General features: G+C 43.5%; 1 protein-coding gene across 1 annotated transcript in view; it reads right to left on the reverse strand.

The window, feature by feature from the left end:
• LOC144682360 (collagen alpha-1(XXV) chain-like) overlaps positions 1 to 20,845 on the reverse strand; it is a 206,903-nt gene that overhangs the window by 75,556 nt on the left and 110,502 nt on the right. The window lies entirely within an intron of this gene.

The following is a 20,845-nucleotide window of genomic DNA, read 5'->3' on the forward strand; positions in this document are numbered from 1 at the left end:
GAAGGAGTTAACTAAGGTAGGGTGAGGTGAGGCCATGGGGGGGAATTAGAAGAGGGAATGAGAATTTTAAATTCAATGCATTGAAGTTCAGGTCCCTGTGTAAGTCAATGAGAACAGAGATGACATATGACTCCTGGATCTCATTTGTCATATATTATTCTGAGAATTATATTTCCAGTTGTAAAATACACTATTCTTTGTTGGGTGTGCCAAATTTTATTGCAACATGTTATTACCCCTTTGTGACTACAAAATGAGCTACTGCAAAAATAAAGAGCAACAGAGAAAAGCCACACTGCTGGAATCCTGTCCTTGAGCAGGATTCTCTAAGCTAACCCAACTTCCTGCAATAAAAAGCATATGACTTTATTAAGACCGGTTTTCTACATATCCTCCCACTAAGCAACAGTGAGCTGGTAAAACAAATCATTCCAAAACCATAAAATGGCAGATATACAGCTTTGATCATTTCCCTTCCACCTGTCTGGCTTCCTTGAAAATTAAAGTAGCAACAGTAAAGTATTTGATTCACTGAAAGCCTATTTCACATCTGCTACCTTTAAAGGACATTCACAAGTAGATTTACTTACCCAACTGTTGAAGGGGAGTAATAGGTTCTTCCCCAGACTCTAAACAAGTGTTGAGGTAGCACCAAACACAATAGTTTGGTTTCAATAATGAGGAAATCAACAGAGCTTTGCCATCTAACCATTGCTTTTGACCAACTATAGGGTGGCTACAACTGTTCAGAAAATGCCCCTACTGTTTCATAGGTGATGATCACTCCAATAATACTTGGACTCCTGCTTGGATGTGGGGGCTGGATGTGGGGATTGGTGGACAATAGGACTTCGGCTGGGATTTTCCGGCCCTGTTGTGGCCGGACTCACCGTGGGAGATTCGGCGGTCCAGTTAAAAGTCCATTGACTTTCGGCGGGGACCAAACACTCCCAGTGGTGGGTGCGGCCAGAAAATCCTGCCCTTCATCTTGTGTATGAAGATTACCTTTGCTTGATATTTCTAATGAAATTGTAAATGTAATCATGATGTCTTTGAATAACAGCCGGACTAATTCTTAACCCCAAGTTTATGCAAACCCTAACTGTGTTTGCTTTCACTTATGTCCCTGCATGTAAGCAAGAAAATAGATCACATCAGTATTTCAGTGAGATTGCAGACTGTTTTGAGTTTCCAGTGTGATTATTTTTTTAGAAGATCACATGCTGAGAGCAATACTTTTAATTTTTCACCATCTGTTTCTCCTCTCCATTCCTCTTCGCCAAAAACATTCATCCCTGCTGGCGATCAGCTTCACAGGCAGCTTTGCTGCTTTGGTCAAATGGCCATTCCTCATATGTGAGTCTAGGAATTAAAGGGGTGATTTTAACCCGACCTGCCTGGCAAGAACTGGGCAGGTAGATAGTTAAACTTACACAATGACATAATGAACTCACATGTGAGTTAACCATGCTTCCTGCATGTCTTCTTCATTTTTGCCACTCAATATGTGACAATGGCCAAAACAGAATGTTGAAAGGAATGCAATTGGTTCATTCAAGGATATCTACACACCTCGGGTGGGATCTCCCCAGTCCTGCGGAGGTGAGTTTGAACTTGGGAGCAGGGGTAAAATCAGAGATGAGGACGTCAGGTCGGCTTCCTGACACTTTCCCACCTCAGGGGTGATCCTGCTGATTTCTGAACTCCCCCTCCGCAGTCTATAATTTTAAATTTCTCTCCTGAGCAGGGAAGAATGATACCTGCTTGAACCATATTTAAATGTGAAGATCAGATTTCAATGACATCATCAGGGCCAAATTGTTATTTCAACCATAAGATCTGAGTGAGAATACAATTGTGCCTTTCCCAATAGGCCAACTTCATGGTAAAAACGCTGGGGCCAGAAAAGGTCCGAAGAGGTACTGTTTCTTTATGTTTTTGACCATCCTTATGGGACCAGGAGTGATCCTCTGGGCCCCCCTTTTTAGGCTTCTCCTGCCGTGGGCCTCACCCCAACCTCTGATTGTGAGATCCACCTGGGACTCCCTCTCCATGTCTTAACCCTTCTTTCCCCTCCTGATAGCAATCTCCTGCCATCCGACATTGTTCTTCCGCCTGTTGACCAGCTGCTAGTTTCAGATGGGAAACTGATCAGGGGCCAAGGAGTTAGAACGTTTCAGAGCCTCATGCTGGTAATGTCAGGTGGGGGTGGGGGAGTTTGCCACAAGCCATGCTCTTCGGTGCAGACTCAATGGGCTGAATGGCCTCCTTTAGTGCCAAACTATTCCATGATTCTATAACTCTAACCAAATTAAAATCAGGACTTAAGCGTTAGCAACTGACTTACAAGGGTGCATCACAAATGAGCCCAGTTCAGCCCTCACCCAATATCTACACATGTCCACTTCCAGCTGGGATCTCTACAAATAATTTAGCAGCACAAACCCTCACCAACTTTCCCAACCCCTCACCCAAAGGTCACTGGTTTACTCATCTATACTACAAATTCAATAGCAAGAAATGTTGAAATAAGACTGGTTGAAATAAGTATTTGAAACACATTAATTCATATTTCCGTACATTTATTGGGAGTAAAGATTACAAAACATTAAATGTGTAAGACATGTGTTTTCAAAGTATAAGGAACCTGTTTTATACAGAACTTATAGCCTTTTGAATATGTATCAAACAAAAGCATATGGAAAGAAAGTATGGTTTGTTGTTATTGAAAATAAACAAAAATATCTTTCTTTTCAAAGGAGGAAGCAATGTAACATATTCATATATTGTGTTAATGAGATAAGTATTATACAATGACATAATGAACTCACATGTGAATTAACCATGCTTCCTGCATGTCTTCTTCATTTTTGCCACTCAATATGTGACAATGGCCAAAACAGAATGTTGAAAGGAATGCAATTGGTTCATTCAAGGATATCTACACACCTCGGGTGGGATCTCCCCAGTCCTGCGGAGGTGAGTTTGAACTTGGGAGCAGGGGTAAAATCAGAGATGAGGACGTCAGGTCGGCTTCCTGACACTTTCCCACCTCAGGGGTGATCCTGCCGGAGGCAGGGTGAATATGGCACCGGTCACCAGCCCAGTAGCAACAGGTAGCCACTTAGGTCAGTTATGATCTAATGGGGGGACAGGATGGGGTGGGGGTGGGGTGGTGAGGGGTTGCAGTGAGGACTCTTCTGGAATCATCCTGGCATTGGAGTGGGCCCCCACTGAGTGCAGATCCTGACAAATCTGTGGAGGCAGGCCAGGGGCCCATCGGAGCAGGAAACTTCATGCCCCAATCATGGGGTCATGGAGATGAAAGGTCACACCCGCAACTGAAACAAATTCTCCAGTTTTCCCCTCCACTCCGATGGCCCTGGCTTTGTGACGCTTTATTTTTGCTCATTTTTTGCTTCCAAGGATGCCTCCATTTTGAGGCAACATGTTGGTCCCCTACATGTTGCAGCTACGCCCTCCTTCCAAGCTTTCCTTCTTCCACATTGCAAACATTAACCACTGCTCTCTGACAATTTTACACAATGTGTTCACGAGAGGACAGTTTTCTATCTAAAGCAAGAATCTCAGAGTTATTTCTGAACATAAAATTACTCTCCCTTAATAGCATCTGAGAAGAAATCTACCAAACAATACTTGGTAAGAAAGAACCAGACTGACCTAGAGTTGACAAAAACTGTAAAATTGAGGAATGCTTAAGGTCTAAAAATACTTGTACCATTTTTGAATTTAGTACTCACAAAATTGTAACCCAACATCTTTTACTGTAATACTTCGACTAACAAAACTTCAGGAAAAGAACATGACACTTACTGAATTAGGAAATACATTTGATGTCATTTTTTTATATAGTAGTTGACTCCATGAATGAGGAAGATCGTAGGCTTTGAAAGAGCTGCATTTTGAAATGGTGAGAACGCTGGTAGCGTTTTAGGGACACAATCTTTACTACTGATCACAAGGTACTTTTGATGTTCATGTGAAAAGCAAAGAAGATAGTACATAATGAACAGCTGGCATGTAGTAGAGCAATAGCCTGTAGCTTACAAACAACTGCAATTCTTTGCAGAGGCAATTGGGTTAATTGGATAAGGGCGATCCAGTGAGCATAATATACTTGGATATTTAGAAGGCATTTTAAGTTCTATATCTGAGCTTCTAGAATAAGGTAAAGGTGCTTAGAATTAATGGCAAAGTACTGGATTGAAAACTGACTAAACAATATAAAGCATAAGGAAATGATAAATAAATACATTTCTATTTGGGGCCTGTGACGAGCAGGAAAAAACTGTTCTGGGTCATGTTTTGTTTAAACTATTCATAAATAGTATTTTCAGTTAATCTATGATACATACTAATAACAACAGCTATGTTATCACATAACCACCGTAGTTGTGATTGGAAGTATTCATGACATTACGTAGATTGGGTAAGACAAATGGATTTTAACAGCCATGATGATAACTCGGGGCAAGCGGTGAGTCTGTGGCTAATGGGCCAAGCACGACAAAGGTAATTTAGTCCATTAAATTTGCTTCCTGCACAAAGCATGTGCAATCCAGTCTGCATGTTGGGAATAATATGCAACACACAAAGAAAAATATTGCAAAATTAAATCGAGTAAAATTCCAGAAACCCATCACAGACCCAATTTGAATTACCTAATCAGGGGGCCACAATCCTCAGATTATGGGCAGAATTTTCTGCCTGTTGGGCAGGCAGGTCTGACCCAATCTCCGGCAGGCGGGGAGATGATCCCCACCAGAGAAGCAGGCCCCACCACCATATTATGTGGGCGGGCCAATTAAAGCCCGCCCAGTGTGACGTCCGCTGGGAAGCGCTATGTGCTTCCTGTACAGGCGGGGTAGGGGATTCCCCAAAAGCGAGAGTGCGCTCTTTCACGCATGCGCATGAAAGACCACACATCTCCCTGAGGCTAAGTGCTGCCTCAGGGAGAACGCTGACAGTTTTAAAAATATTAAAAATAGAAGAAAACAAAATTCTTAACATGTCCCCCTCATGTGACAATGTCACACGAGATGGGACATGTTCATAACTCACACTAAAACTTTATTGAACTTTTTAAATCCCTACATGAAACCTCATCCCGCCAGTGGATGAAGTTTAATGTTTTTCCTATTGCTCGCTGGGGCTCCCGGCCTTCTCGCCAACTTTAAGGTTGGACGGGCTGGTCCTTTAATTGTTTCAATTATCCTGTCAATGGCCTCAATTGGCCATTGATAGGTCGGCGGGCCCACAGCTGATTTTGCTGTGTCCCTGCCTTCCTGAAAATTTAAATGGGGCGGGATGACGTTGGGGGTTCCGCCCGACGTCACTGCGTATCATTTTACGCGTTGGTGAGTGGGCCCCGCCCCCTGCTCGCCGAAGGCAAAATTCAGCCCTATGTAATTAAAATTTGGTTTGTGAGCAGGGATGGGGGGGGTGTGACTGCAGGTGAGGCAGGTGTGGGGACCCAGTGGGTAGCGCTCGAGAAGCCTCAGCCCCTGCAATTGTCCAACAGCTAGGAGGTTCTTCCAAGCTGTGTGGATGAGAGCGGGGACTGCAGGGAGGATGAGGAAGCTGACCGCAGCATCGTGGTACAGGGAGCCATTCAACTGGGGGGAGGAAATAGAAATGTAGCCGTGGTAGTTGACAGTATAATTAGGTGGATCGATACTGTTCTCTGCAGCCATGAGCATGAGTCCTGAAGGCTGTGATGCCTGCCCAGTGCCAGGGTTAAGGACATCTCCTCAGGGCTGGAGAGGAAATTAGGGTGGGAAGGGAGGGATGCAGTTGTCGTTGTCCAGGTTGATATTGATAGGGCTAGAAAGGTGGTTGTGTGAAAAAATTTGAACAGTTAGGAGCTAAACTAAAATGCAGAATCTCCAAGTTAATAATCTCGAGATTACTACCTGATCCACGGGCAAACTGGCATAGGATGAGTAAAGTCAAGGAGTTAAATGCGTGGCTCAAAGATTGGTGTGGAAGGAATGGGTTTTAGTTCATGGGGCACTGGCACCAGTACTGGGGTAGAAGGGAACTGTTCCGCATGTAGTATATGGAAGAAAATAAATGAATTAACGACATAAATAGAGGTTAATGGGTATGGGCTTGTAGCCATTACTGAGATATGGTTACAAGGAGATCAAAGCTGGGAACTAAATATTCTGGGGTATGTGACTTTTTGAAAGGAGAGGCAGGAGGGAAAGGGTGGTGGGGTAGCTTTGTTAGTATGAGATGGAATAAATACGATAGCAAGAAATGACTTTGGATTGGAAGATGCAAAATCCAAATGGAGGCAAGTATTATAAGGGGGAGAAGACACTGGTGGGATTAGTCTATAGGCCCCCTAACAGTAGCTATACTGTAGGACAGAAGATAAATTAGGAGATAATGAGGGAGTGTAAAAAAGGCAGTACATTAATCAAGGATGACTTTAATCTTCATGTAGATTGGGAAAATCAAATTGACAGAGGTAACCACCAGCAAGAATTCATAGAGTGTATTTGGCACAGTTTCCTAGAACAATATGTTGTGGATCCAACAAGGGATCAGGCTATTTTGGATCTGGTGATGTGTCATGAGACAGGTTTAATAAATGATCTCAGGGTAAAAGATCCCCGAGGAAACAGTTTCCACAACATGGTAGAATTTAGCATTCCGTTTGAGAGTGAGAAACTTGGGTCGGAAACAACTGTGCTAAAGTTAAATAAAGGTAATTACAAAGGAATGAGGGCAGAGTTAGCTGTAGTAGACTGGAAAAAGAGTTTAGCAGAAAAGGCGCTTGATGAACAATAGCAGACATTTAAGAAAATAGTTTGTGGGCATGATTTTCAGCCCGGCATTGGGCACGCGCCTGACGCACACGAATTGAAATAGCGTGCAATGATGTCGGGCGAGCGTCCCGATGTCATCACCCATTTGCACGATATTTTAGTTGGCGGCCGCGTGCAGGAGTTGAAGTAGCGCGCAATGATGTCGGGCGAGCGTCCCGATGTCATCACCCACTCGTGTGATATTTTAGTCGGCGGCCGCGTGCAGGAGTCGGCAACACGCCCGCCGACAATTGAGAGAGCTGGTAAGCTAATTAATCAACTAATTAAAGTGAAATTTTGCCTGCCTGTCCAACCTTACGGTTGGCAGGTGGGCGACTAGGCCAAGCAGCATGTGCATTTTTTGCGAAGCCTCATCCACAGGTGGGATGAGGTTTCAAACAGTGATTTGAAAAAAAACAATAAAAATTTAAAAAACTCATTTTTAACGTGCCACTGCTCATGAGGGGACATGTTTTCCTTATTTTTGAAATCTTTATTTTTAATGTTAAGAATCTTCAGTTCCCTGAGGCAGCTCCGTGACTTCAGGGAGCTTTCACTGTGCGCAACCGTGCGAATGAGCACACGTCAGCGCTTGCACTCCTCCCACCCCCAGCCAGGCAGCGCTGAGGTTATCAGCGTGTTTCAAGTCCGCTGGCCATTAATTGGCCGGCCAGCGTGAACTCACGGTTGGGGCCCAATCGCGGGTGGCGAACCATTGCGCGGCCACTCCCGGGCCTGCCTGCTGTGCCTGCCCAACGAGGTAAAAATTCTGCCCCATGACTCAGAATAAAGATATATCGCATTGAGGAAGGAGGATTCTAGGAAGGGGATAAACCAACCATGGTTAACCAAGGAAGTTAAGGATAGTATCAAATTGAAAGAAAAAACATACAATGTGGCAAAGATTAATGGTAACCCAGAGGATTGGGAAAGCTTTAAAAACCAATAAAAGATGACCAAAAATAAAGAGGGAGAAAATAAACTTTGAGGTAAACTAGCAAGTAATATAAAAAGGGCAGTAAGAGTTTCTTTAAATATATAGAAAGGAAGAGAGAGGCCAAAGTGAACATTGGTCCCTTAGAGAATGAGGCTGGGAATCACAGAATCACAGAATCAAATAGTGCAGAAGAGGCCTGTCGGCCCATCGAGTCTGCACCGACACATGAGAAACACCTGACCTACCTACCTAATCCCATTTACTAGCACTTGGCCCATCCAGGTACTTTTTAAAGGATGTGAGGCAACCCGCCTCCACCACCCTCCCAGGCAGTGCATTCTAGGCCGTCACCACCCTCTGGGTAAAAAAGCTTTTCCCCACATCCCCCCTAAACCTCCTGCCCCTCACCTTGAACTTATGTCCCCTTGTGACTGACCCTTCAATTAAGGGGAACATCTGCTCCCTATACATCCTTTCCATGCCCCTCATAATCTTGTACATCTCGATCAGGTCGCCCCTCAGTCTTCTCTGCTCCAACAAAAACAACCCAAGTCTATCCAACCTCTCTTCATAACTTAAATGTTTCATCCCAGGCAACATCCTGGTGAATCTCCTCTGCATTCCCTCCAGTACAATCACATCCTTCCTATAATGTGGCGACCAGAACTGCACACAGTACTCTAGCTGTGGCCTCACCAAGGTTCTACACAACTCCAACATGACCTCTCTACTTTTGTAATCTATGCCTCGATTGATAAAGGCAAGTGTCCCATTTGCCTTTTTCACCACCCTATTAACATGTCCCTCCACCTTCAGAGATCTATGGACACACACGCCAAGGTCCCTTTGTTCCTCAGAACTTCCTAGTGTCGTGCCGTTCATTGAATACTTCCTTGTCAAATTACTCCTTCCAAAGTGTATCACCTCACATTTTTCAGGGTTAAATTCCATCTGCCACTTATCTGCCCATTTGACCATCCAGTCTATATCTTCCTGTAGCCCAAGACACTCAACCTCACTGTTAACCATCCGGCCAATCTTTGTGTCATCCGCAAACTTACTAATCCTACCCCCAACATAGTCATATATGTCTTTTATATAAATGACAAATATTAGGTGACCCAGCACAGATCCTTGTGGTACACCACTGGACACTGGCTTCCAGTCACTAAAGCATCCTTCTGACATCACCCTCTGTATCCTACAACTAAGCCAATTTTGCATCCAACTTATCAAATTACCCTGTATCCCACATGCATTTGCCTCCTTTATAAGTCTCCCATGTTGGACCTTGTCAAAGGCTTTGCTGAAATCCATATAAACTACATCAACTGCACTACCATCATCTACACACCTGGCCACCTCCTCAAAAAAATTCAATCAAATTTGTTAGACATGACCTCCCTCTGACAAAGCCATGCTGACTATCCCTGATCAAACCTTGCCTCTCCAAGTGGAGATAGATAATCTCCTTCAGAATTCTCTCCAATAGTTTCCCTACCACTGACGTGAGACTCACTGGCCTGTAGTTCCCTGGCTTATCTCTACAACCTTTCTTAAATAGTGGGAAATAATAATGGGGAACCAGGAAATGGCAGAGCAGTTGAATAAATACTTTACGGTAGAAGACACTAATAGCATTCCAAAAATACGAAATAATCAAGAGGCAAAAGGAAGGAAGGAAATAAATACAATAACTATCACTAGAGAAAAAGCACTAGGGAAATTAATGGGGCTAAAGGCCAGTAAGTCCTCTAGACCTGATGGGTAGCATCCTCAGATATTAAAGGAAGTAGCTGCAGAGATAGTGGATGCACTGGTAGTAATCTTCCAAGAATCCTTAGATTCTGGAAAAGTCCCTGAGGATTGGAAAACTGCCAATGTAACATCCTTATTCAAAAAGGGAGGGAGACAAAAAATAGGTAACTATAGGCCAGTTAGCTTAACATCCATCATTGAGAAAATGTTATAGTCTATTATAAAGCATGTAATAGTAGAGCATTTAGATATGCATAATATAATCAAGCAGAGTCAACATGGCTTCATGAAGGGGAAATCATGCCTGACAAACTTATTAGAATTCTTTGAGAAGGTAGCAAGCAGGATAGATAAAGGGGAACCAGTTGATGTAATATATTTGGATTTCCAAAAGACATTCATAAGGTACTGCACATAAGGCTACTTAATAAGATAAGAGTCCATGGTGTTGGGGGTAGTATATTAGCATTGATAGATGATTGATTAACTAATAGAAGGCAGAGTTGGGATAAGGGGGGCATTTTCAGGATGGCAACATGTAACTAGTGGAGTGCCACAGGGATCAGTGCTGGGGCCACAATTATTTACAATACATATTAACGACTTGGATGAGGGAAGTGAATATACTATCTCCAAGTTTGCAGATGACACAAAAATAGGTGGGAAGGCAAGTCGTGAGGATAACACAAAGAGTCTACAGAGGGATATAGACAGGTTAAGCAAGTGGGCAAAAACTTGGCAGATGGAATATAATATGGGAAATTGTGAGGTTATGTACAGGAAGAATAGAAGAGTTGAATATTATTTAAATGGAGAAAGATTGCAGAAAGCTGCAGCACAGAGGGATTTGGGGGTCTTCGTGCATGAATCACAAAGGGCTAGCATGCAAGCTCAGAAGGTAATAGGGAAGGCAAATGAAATGTTAGCCTTTATTTCAAAGGGAATGGAGCATAAAAATAGGGAAGTCTTGCTAAAACTATACAAGGCACTAGCTAGACCATACTTAGAATACTGTGAATAGTTTTGGTCCCCTTATCTAAGGAAAGATATACTGGCATTGGAGGTAGTCCAGAGAAGGTTCACTAGGTTGGCCCTGGGTATGGAGGGATTTCCTTATGAGGAGAGGTTGAGTAGGTTGGGCCTGTACTCATTGGAGTTTAGAAGAATGAGTAGCAGCCTTATCGGGAGAATTTTGCCTCTGCAGCCCTGTGCAGTAAAGAATTCCATAGATTAACTACCCTCTGAGAGGAGAAATTCCTCCTCATCTCTACTTTAAACGGGCGACCCCTTACTCTGAGATTATGCCCTCTGGTCCTAGACTCTCCCACAAGGGAAAACAGCCTCTCAGCTTCTACCCTGTCAAACCCTCTAAGAATCTTATGGGGAGAATTTTCTCCCCATTAGGGGGGGCTGGGTGGGAGCGGGCACAGGAGGGTGCATAGCCGATCGTCGTCCATGATCGGCTGCACGCCGCCATTTTGCGTAGGTGGGCCAATTAAGTCCCTCCCAGCGTGATGCACACCCAGAAGCGCTGAGCGCTCTCTATACGGGCGGGGGGAGGAGGCTGAGTCGGGGCCTGCGCTCTTTCGTGCATGTGCGCAAAAGAGTGCAGAAATCTCCTTGAGGCATGGAGCTGCCTCAGGGAGATTAGTTTGATTTTCAAAAACTTTAATAAAGAGGAAAAAAAAAATTTAAGACATGTGCCCTCATGTGACAGTGTCACATGAGCTGAGAGATGTCAATGAACTTTAATTTAAAAATTTATTTAATTAATAAACCCTTCATGAAACCTCATCCCGCCCGTGGATGAGGTTTCATGATAAATACGAAGGCCGCCTGGGCTCTTCGCCTGTCCGCCAACCTTAAGGTTAGATGGGCAGCTCAGTTAATAACTTTAATTAGTTTTTAAATGGCCTTAATAGGCCTTTGACAGTTCGGCAAACGACTCCACTGCATGCCTGCCGAACTGAAGATCGGAATGACGTGCAGTGACGTTGGGACGCACGCCCGACGTCATCACGTGTCATTTTACGCTGAGCAGAGCCTGACCCCACTTGCCAACCCGAAGATTCTGGCCATAGGATTCTTCGAGGGCTTGACAGGGTAGAATCTGAGAGGCTGCTTTCCCTTGTGGGAGAGTCTAGGACCAGAGTAAGGGGGTGCCCGTTTAAGACAGAGATGAGGAGGAATTTCTTCTCTCAGAGGGTAGTTAATCTGTGGAATTCTTTACCGCAGAGGGCTGTAGAGGCTGGGTCGTTAAGTATATTCAAGGCTGAGATAGATTTTTAATCAGTAAGAGAATCAAGGGTTATGGGGAAAAGGCAGGAAAGTGGAGTTGAGGATTATCAGATCAGCCAAGATCTCAATGAATTGCGGAACAGACTTGATGGGCTGAATTGCCTACTTCTGCTTCTATGTTTTATGGTCTTATGTTCCCTCATCCAACATGATACATCCTAGATCAGCAATTGGATTTCTTGTTTTGATCTTTCATGCACAGGAATCATCAAAATCTTTTTTATATTATTGAATTCTGAAAGGCAGACATTTACCTATATTTTCTGAAAATCTACTTGCAGATCCCAAGTCTAGGATGAGGTTTCCCCACAATAAGCAAGTTGAAGCATTCTGGCCGCTAGCTGCAAACAGCTGCTCTCCTGTTCCTTTAGATGTTCTACCTGTACCAGGAACTGGAGCAATATTAATGATTCTGAGGCTAGCTCTCTCATTACAAACTATTCCCTTAGCAATTACAACCCACAAATGAAGGGCAATAACTGCAATTGACTGGATCATTAATAGATTAGGGACCTCTCCTCCTCCTCCTCCTCCTCCTCCATTTCTCCAGACCTAAGTCATCCCCTGAAACTAATAGCAATCAAGATGTCTCAACCTCTAGCTCTTTCTAAGATGTTAACTGACACAACATTGACTGTACGAGCTCAGAGTCTATTCGAAATATCCACAACTCTCCGAACAAACTCTTCTAACCTCAAGCTCCACTTAAACATGAGTAATTTTCTTCAGCTCTATAACTCTTCGTAAAAAGCATGCATTTCCATTACTATTAGCAATATTATCCATCTACTCGGAATTTTAAAAATTGTGTCATGTCATTATCCATCTGTTGAAAACAAATTGAATTCAGTGAGTCTCGCTTCTTAACTTCCCTGAATAACAACAGTGTTTATAATTCAAAACTAATTAATTGGCTGGAAGCACTGGAATATCCTGGGGTTGCGAAAGATGCTAGACAAAGCTAAATTCTTTCTTCTTTCTTTTCTCATAACTTGAATCATTCCTATTGATCTTCTTTGATCTTTCTCAGTATCCTCATATCCACGTCTGCACACAGTGGGCTGGGTTTTGTCAGGGCAGTAGGGGGAGTGCATGGGCAGGGGGGGGTGGGGGTGCTGATCACAAGGCTGGAAAGCTAGGGGCAACTCTGCCTTGAACATTTGACAGACCCCCAGTCACAATTAGACCCACCGTGCAGCTAATTAATTGTTGTCATATTCCTGTCCCTTTAAAAGACAGGAGCCCAAGTTTGAGAGCTGCCAGCCAATCAGAAGGCCAGTAGCTCTTCAGCGTCACTGGGAGCAGCGGCCAGGAGACGCAACGGTGAGCCAAGGTGAGTGGAGTTGGGGGACTTTGGGCCAGTCAGGCAGTCCCTGGTGAGGTGGGTGGTGGGGTGGTGTGGCGCTGGAAGGTTGGTGAGGGCGGGGTTTGCTGTGGGTGCAGCCATTGCTGCTGAAGGGCCAAAGAGAGCCCGATTTGGAGGGCCACAGGGAGGCCACCAGGTTTCACCTGGGTCCTCACGTGCCGGAGAGACCACTCACTGCTGGTAAAATGGCAGTGATAGTAGGAAGAAGCCCTTCATTGGTCTTTTAAATGTCACAATTGGCATCTTAAGTGGCACAATTGGGCTGCAGGGCTGTCCTTCAACTTCCCTGTCACGGGCAGAATGCCAAGATGGAGGGAAGACGATAGGGACTCCACCTTCTGTCTTCACTCATCATTTTACAGGCTTTCCCCGCACCCCCCACCCCAACTTTCCAGCCCATACCTAGAGGGCTGGTAAAATCCAGTCCAGTCTTCCCATCCAGATACACCTATTGTCAAATACATCTTTATATGTGATTCAATTTGGCTATAGCATGTGTATATTAACTCAGTATTGTAAGTGAATGGTTGATACCGCAAATTATGGGGCTGAAAATCCTTAGTCTTTCTGCTCTGCTGAATTCCTGCTGTAATAGCAGCGGAATTACCTGAAGCTCAGCGCATGATGCCATTGACATAGACCTGGTGGAGGGAGGGATGGGAATTCCCAAATCCAGGGGATTCCACATCCTTGGTCTCTCAGACAGCCAGTAGATCCTTGTTGGCCACTATGTCCAGTGAAAAGAGCCGTACTGGTGTCAGGAATACAATTGTGGGGTCCACCTTTTGGGTCCATGCCAAGATTGTGACTTGCACCATTGATGAAAAAAGGTGGCCAATGCTTTTGTAAGAATGGTGGGGGGAAAATTAGATAAGGTTTGAAAATGGGCACCGAGTTCATGATGCGTGATTAAGCTGTGCCCGTTCATTATGATGCAGGTAGCACACAAACATTGTGCACCTAGCTCTGAGAGGGCTGGGGAAGGCCGTCTCATCTTCAAGAAGGTTGAAAAAGGCGCAACAGGGCAGATAGTGTGCTCCGAGGTTCTCTGGCACAATACTGAAGGGCTTGGTGTAGGAGATAGACAGGAAGAGAAGTCCTCTATCCACAGGGGGGCTAAGAGGACCTCAAGACAAACAAGAGTGGGATAAGATAGCCTTTGTTATCAATGTGAGCAGATTTGCCCCAGCACCTGGATGCAGTGCATGAAGAAGTTTAATGACCTCACACAGTTGGTTAAGGCCAGTGAATGCATCTTCAAATGCCGTATTCTTACAAATGAGTCTCTTGTCTCACACATGCTCAATTCGCCAGCCCCCTTCACTCACCTACCAACATTCCCTGTTAAGCAGAACCAAAATCACAGTCTCACCTCACCCTTGCACACTTACTACTTCTACAAGCCTCACACCCACATCTCTCAGCTTGTATACACTGTCAGCTTTTCAACTATGACAGGCACATCACCCAACATAGTGCACCACACTCATTGACATACACCTCCCTTTCTGGACAAGGAGGCAGCTAACCTAACCAGTAGGGGACAGGCATGGTTGCATGTCCTTACTCCATGAAGGAGATGGTGCACTTCATCATTGGAGTGACCATGACTGGGACCATGGCCAGTGGTGGGGCTGAAACCATAGAAGATGACAATATGATCCTATCTAATCCATTTTCTCACATCCCATTTCCCCTTCTCCCACAATCTCTTCTGATCTACAAGTTGCAGATGGTGTAAGCATGCACCTTTTGCTTTTCCCTCCATCCCTCACCACAATCCACCTGTGTGCCTTTCTCCTTTTAGATATTCAAGAACTGTCACCTGGTCAGGCACTGGTGCATGAGCATGAAGTCCAAATGGAACAAGAGGCTGATGTTGATGAGACATCATCACTCGATCTCACACTCGCAGCACGAGCTGGGTGACTGGCGCTGTGGGTAAGTTAAAGGTAGCTTAGAGGCAGAATCTGCATGTGATGAGTCACTGGGCATGACTGGGCTAAGGGAGAAAGGGTCCTGCAGGTACCAACTCGCCAGAGGATGATGTCACATATGAGAAACATCATCAAGCAGACCACTGGGTTGCTGTAGCAATCATTTCCCGGCCTGGTTGCTCGGAAAGAGCCTTGATGTATTTGTCAGAGCGTGTGCTGCGATTCACCGTGTTCTGTTGTATTCTGCGGGTATCCACGCTATCATGAGGGTGCAGTCCTTGTCACCATGTATACATCAAAAGTAGAATTTTACAACTAATGTCTTTTCTTTGCTATTGGGCATTCCATTATTGGCATTCTTTAATTTCCTGCGACAATGTGCATTGCTTTGCTTATCTACTTTAGAAACAATTTGAATTGATAAAGCTGGTAAAGACAAAAACGAATCAATTATTCACCAAAAGTACCCAGTAAGCATTATGAATATTTCACATCTATAGGACTACAAATCAAAACAGACTATCTTATTCTTTGGAAATGTGATCATATTTTACAATCTCGGTAAATAAATTTGGAGAAGTCCATGACAATACAAATTATATATAGACATTAGGAAAAGTGATCTTGACCCAAATGGATCTTTTTGTTCAATAGTTCATTTTGATCTTAGTGAATGGGCCTGCTGCTTTCTATTCAGTGCACCACAGGAGTCTGCTGTATTCTAGTTCCCTATTAAGCTGTTTGAATTGAGTTGAATTTTGTTGACTTAGCATGGCTTTTAGAATGACTTTGAACCTTTACTAGATGCTAATGATACAATCATTGCAGTGTTGTCCCGGGAATGTATTTCCACTATAGTATCTTCATTCCAGATTAGCATTGAAGCCATGGCGCCTGCAGTGAACCTTTTCACCAATACACATTGCTTGGAATGGTTTGCACTGCAGAAATTTTCTATATACATTGGACTAATCCTAGAAGTCTCTGACGCTTTAAGAGAGCTTTAGAGTTGGCCACCACTGGTAAACTGAGACAGTCCCACTGTTTGTGCAGCAGATGACAAAATGCTGATATAGACAATGTGACAATGTGTGAAAAGAGCTATTAGAGAATAAGAGCAGTTTATTTAATTGTATCATGAGAGCTTATTATCACCACCTTTTCCAATTTCCAGTTGGGAGGATAATGTGTCTGCATAATGACAGATTTCCTGCCTAAAGATGTGCTGAGGAAACACTAAACTGTACTTCTGACAGGACACATGAGTACTTAGACAAAACAAAACTATGAGCATGCTTGAATAGCTTTTTATTTATGGTATTATAAAAAGAATAAAGTGAACTAGATAATTTTTTGCTGCACAAACTGTACTCAAACATTTGCACTTCTGTAAATGACAAACATCATTTGGGTACGCAGACTGTTGTAATGAGGAATAAGAAGTATTATTTAGAGACACTTGTCACAATTTACATTTGTACCTTCACATTCCTAAGTTAAGCATTCAGAAATCTACAAAGGGACATCCTATATAAGTGAATAGTACAAGAACACAATACTATTCAGGGAAACTGGTGGTGATGATTGTCAAAAGGGCCTTTGACCAGGTCCATTTCACTTTTTGTACTTTTGACCTTATCACCATCCCCTTCCTTTCACAACCATGACTCATTCTCCACACCAATGACCTCTATATTGGCTAGGTCATCTTCCATCATTTCCGACAGTACTTCCTACCAAACAAATGTTCACCCCCGCTCTGTGGAGGGGTTATTCCCTCTGAGATACATTCATTCACTCTTTAATCACACCCACTTTTCATCTTTTCTTCCCATGAAGGCTTCCTGTGCAATGAGAACAAATGCAGATTAGGCAACTGCTTTGGCAAACACTGTCTGCAAGTGGGACCCTGAACTCCCTGTGGTTCACCACTTTAACTCCTCCTCCCATTTGCACACTGATCTCTCAGTCTTTGGCCTCTTTCGTAGGTTCAAAGAACCTCAACAACATTGGCACTGGAAAAGCAAAGGCCCTTTTTAGCAACAATTCACGCCCTGGAACACTATTCCTGAGCTTGAGAAACAATACTTCATTTTCTCCGAGGCTCCCTCGGTTCAAGATAATGGCTTCCACATGTTCCATAGTCATTTTCTTTGTGGCTACATTTGCTGGTGATGTGGGATTGGGCTTGTCAGTGTCCAAAGGGAGCATGGATGACAAACTGGCAGACTGGAGGTGATGGTGCCCCTCCATCAGAATATAATGAAGACTGGGAGTTTGGCGGGTGGGGGTGGAATCTGCACCTTCCCTGTTGACCTGTTCTTTTCTTTCTGAAGCTGGTAAGCCCACTCTGTTTGGAAAAAATAAACCTTTCTATTTGAAACCCGTTTCCATTTCTATTCTGATCTCCAAATTTTCCATTTCTCTCATTTTCCTTAGGTCTGTCAGCACCTCACCTATTCACAGATATTGAATCAGTTTTTAAAAACTTCTTTAATGTTTCTTTCTATTACTTAACTGAAATAATATATATCATCCAACAGTTAGTTCCCTGAGAGTTCTTGTGACGAAGGTAAACTACCCATCCTCGTCCTTATCCGCACCCACATGGTTAACCAAACCATGCTACTCCAACCTGTCTCCAGCATTGCCCAGTTGGGGTGTGACTGCACTTGCCTGGTTCCATTCTTATCTATCAAGTCGTAGCCAGAGAATCATCTGCAGTGGTTTCTCTTCCCACTCCCACACCATTACTTTTGGTGATTAAAGGGACATCGACAAGTGTTACATTGGCCCTCAGCTGATTATGGATTTTTGAAGCCGCAGCAACCACAGGGATGGAAAGGTGACCTGGGAAGGCTGCTCCCGGGTCGCTAACTCTGGAAGTCTTGCGGCAAGATTTGAGAGACTGCAGTGAGGCGAGCGCTCAAGGATGGGAGGAAGAGTACAGCCTCTCCAACCCAACAGCTGTGGATGGCAGTAGCCGAGGGAGTCAGCAGTATGTGTGGCCCCTCCAATCTGGAGACAGTGCAGCAAGAGGATGTCAGGACCTCAGGAGGGTGGGAAAAGTGAGTGGTATAACACTTTCAGGTGCCAACTGCCACACTCTAATTTTCCAAGCATTCTCCTTCACAAATGTTGTCCTTCCCTCCTACTCACAAAAGCCATTCCAAACACTAGCCCAGGCAAATGCTCTGGAGGCACAAGTTCAAATCCTACTGTGGCAGATGGTGGAATTCAAATTAAATTAATTAATAAATCTGAAATTAATAAATCTTTTTAATGTCCTCCAGCCCCACAACCCTCTGAGATATCTGCACTCCTCTAATTCTGGCCTCATCGGCATCCCCAACTTTATTTGCCCCACCATTGTACCTTCAGCTCTGAAATTCTCTCCCTAACCTGTCTGCCTCTTTTTCCTCTTTTAAGATGCTCCTTAAAACCTAACTCTTTGACAAAACCTATGGTCTCCTGCATTATTATTGCCATATGTGCTTTGATGTCAAATTTTGCATTATAACAGTCCTATGAAATGCCTGATGATGTTTTATTATGTTAAAAGAACTATATAAATACAAGATGTTGTTAGTGTTGCGTGTGATTGTCTGTATTTCTATATATTGCCCCTCTCTCTCGAAGGCCTCTTATGTTAAGAAGCTCAACAGCATTGGCCCTAAAAAATACACAGGTCATCTCCAGTGAGGAACCAGGCTGTACAAGCTTTTTCTGAAATTATTAATATGTTTGTCCATCTTTTATTTTTCAGTTCTGATGGAATGCATCAACAAAGAAATATTGACTGTCCAGTCTCCATAGGTGTTGATTGATTTGTGTAGTTTATACAGTATTTTCCTGCTTTCGCTCCTGATTGGTTGTATGCATGGCTGCCAGTGGGAATTTTATTCTAGCGAACTGTCATTCCCAAAGGCAAACTTCTGAATTGTTGCACCCCCCCCACCACCCCCAGCTGCTGGGAGGCCTACCTATTCATGTTAAAAATAATGAAACAAATAGTTGTTTTGCAATGAATCTAAGAGAATAAAAGAAAAATTTCTTTAGCTGTAAGAGTAAGATTGGAGGAGATGGAGGAGGAGTTGTTAAGGTACCACATAATAGGCTTAAGACAAAGGTGAGGGCATGTGGAATCAGAGGCCAAATAGCTGAATTGAGAGAAACTTGGCTAAAAAATAGAAAGCAGGGGGTTGGTGGTAAAGGGTAGTTATTCAGATTGGAGGAGTATGGCAGAGAGAAGTGTTCCACCAGGATTAGTGCTGGAACCACTGTTATTCATAGTTTACGTTACCCATTTTGACATAGGAACAAGTAACTCAATATAAAAATTTGCAGATGATACCAAACTTGCAGGGGGAGTAGGGCTTGCAGGGTGGTATAGTTAACACTGATGGAGGACACAACATAATACAAGAAGACATTCAGAAACTTGCATACTGGGCAATTAAGTGGTAAATGAAGTTTAACATAAATAAATGTGAGGTGTTGCACTTTGCTAGGAAAATGAAAAACATCACCAATGCTGTAGAAAATAAGAAACTGAATAAGGTAGAAGAGCTAAGGAACTGAGGAATACAGATGAACATATTATTAAAAGCAGGATTGCAGGTAAATAAAGTAACTAAAAATGCTAACAAAGCATTTGGATTTATTTCTAGGGGTCTAGAAATCAAAAGTACTGAAGTTATGTTCGGCTTATACAAGACCCTGGACAGGCCATACTGTGCATTGTTCTGATCTCCGTACTTAAAAAGGACATTGAAGCACTGAGGATTTATAAGGATGGTCACAGAGCTGAGAGATTACAGCTATTGAAGGAGATTGAATAGGTTGGGGCATTTTTCTTTAGAAAAGTGAAAAATTAAAGGTGATGTGGCAGAGATCTTTAATATTATGAATGGGATGGACAAAGTAGATATGGAGAGAAGGTTTCCAAAACTAGAATCCATAATACAAGATAGTTACTCATGTTTCTTGCAGCCACTCGTATCAGGAAATCTGCTGTCACAGTATGCCACGCTCGTCTGTCTTGTGCCATCCTCACACATTCACTGTAGCTCGCCTGCAACTGCTCTATGACATCCATCATTCAACTACGCCTAGATCAACCCCTCTCTCTGTTGCCCTCCACCCTGCCCTCTAGAAGAGATCTCTGTAGCCTTTCAGCTCTGAACAAATGGCCAAAATAATGCCATTTACTTTTCTGGATGTCACTTTTTAGAGTTCTTTTTGCTCTTGCAATTTCAAGTACCTCTTCATTTGTCATATGGTGTATAAATGAAATTATTAACATTCATAGAAACATAGAAAACGGGAGCAGGATTAGGTCTTTCAGCCCTTTGAGCCTGCTCCGCCATTTAAAATTATCATGGCTGATCTCAACACCGTACTCCCGCACTCTCCCCATACCCTTGATGCCTTTAGAGTCCAGGAATCTATTTCATTCTTAAATATATTCAGTGACTTGGCATCCACAGCCTTCTGTGGTAGAGAATTCCACAGGTTCACCACCCTCTGAGTGAAGAAGTTTCTCCTCATCTCAGTCCTAAATGGTCTATCCCATATCCTGAGACTGTGACCCCTTGTTCTAGACCCCCCAGCCAGAGAAAATATCATTTCCGCATCCAGTCTGTCCATCCCTGTCAGAATTTTATACGTTTCAATGAGATCCCCTCTCATTCTTCTATACTCAAGCGAATAT

This window comes from Cetorhinus maximus, chromosome 1 (genome assembly GCF_964194155.1).
Source record: "Cetorhinus maximus chromosome 1, sCetMax3.hap1.1, whole genome shotgun sequence".
NCBI classification, from domain to species: Eukaryota; Metazoa; Chordata; class Chondrichthyes; order Lamniformes; family Cetorhinidae; genus Cetorhinus; species Cetorhinus maximus.